General features: G+C 73.0%; 1 non-coding gene across 1 annotated transcript; it reads left to right on the plus strand.

The window, feature by feature from the left end:
* The first annotated feature begins 496 nt into the window (after positions 1-496).
* Positions 497-649, plus strand: LOC133629134 (5.8S ribosomal RNA). Its single transcript, XR_009820965.1, has one exon. It is a non-coding gene; the product is annotated as a 5.8S ribosomal RNA (ribosomal RNA).
* Positions 650-1,226: the final 577 nt, after the last annotated feature.

Consider the following 1,226-nt stretch of genomic DNA (forward strand, 5'->3'; position numbering starts at 1 on the left):
TCGCCACCTTGTGGCGTTGGCGCGGCGGCGGAGCCGCCGGCGCGTGTCGGCGAGCCACGGTGGAGGGAAGAGCCTGGCTGTCGTTAGCGCGGTGCCGCGGGGGCGGCCGTTTTTTCCCGGTCGAGGTTGAGCAAAGTCGGGCAGGGTCGGACGTTGCCGCCGCCTCCGCGTGGAGGCCGGGCCGAGCCCGGGCGCCTGGGCCGCCTCCGAAGGGATCTCCCGAGGTGTGCTTCTCCCCCCCAGGTCCTGGGGGGGGTCGGTCGGGAGCGCGGGCTCCCCGCCCTCGCCCTTCGGAGTTTTCTCGCTCCTTTTTTTCCTTCTCCGCTTGTGTTCGTACGGTCACGCGAGGCGTGGCCTCTCCGCTGCGGCCTTGGCTGGGCTGGCGCGAGCCAGCGAGCGGGGCCGCGGGCGGTGAGGCCCATCCTCAAAAGGGGGCCGCTCCGTGTGAGCGGTCCCCGGCTCCCCCGCGCGCGTGGGGCGGTGCCGAAAGCCAGACAACTCTTAGCGGTGGATCACTCGGCTCGTGCGTCGATGAAGAACGCAGCTAGCTGCGAGAATTAATGTGAATTGCAGGACACATTGATCATCGACACTTCGAACGCACTTGCGGCCCCGGGTTCCTCCCGGGGCTACGCCTGTCTGAGCGTCGCTTGACGATCAATCGCCGGCTGAGCCGCCGCCCCTGGCAAGCAGCGAGGGGCAGCGGTGGCAGCGGCGCGGCTGGGGTTGCCTCGCAGGTCCCCGTCGGCGGGCCTTCGTCCCCCTAAATCGAGACTCGGGGAGCGCTCCGAAGCTCCCCGCTCCCGGAGCGCCTGCTGGACGGAGTTCGTCCCGCCGGGGCCGCCAGGGTGTCGTTCGGGCCGGTCGGGCCCGGCGCGGCGGTGGGGAGAGAGAGAGAAGGTGTTCGGGGGGCGAGGCGCGGGCCTCGCCCCCGGCCTCCCGCGCGGGCGGCTGTCTGCGGGTGGGTACCGCGGCGGTACCGTGCCGTGCTGCCGCGCGCGCGTGCGTGCGCCGGGGACGCGGTAACGGGTGTGGCGGGGATGGGGCGGCGTGCGCGCCTGCCCCCACCCTTCGCTTTTTCCCGTCGCGCCCGTCTCTCCTCCTTGTCTCTCCTCCCCGCTTCGGCCGCCGCGCCGCGGGTGGGCGGCCGCGGATCGTAGCGTCCGCGGTGTCTGCCGCCCGTCGCCGCCCGTCCGTCCGTCGTCCCTTGGCCGGTCGTTCCCGAG

Source organism: Colius striatus, unplaced genomic scaffold (assembly GCF_028858725.1).
Source record: "Colius striatus isolate bColStr4 unplaced genomic scaffold, bColStr4.1.hap1 scaffold_180, whole genome shotgun sequence".
Taxonomy (NCBI): Eukaryota; Metazoa; Chordata; class Aves; order Coliiformes; family Coliidae; genus Colius; species Colius striatus.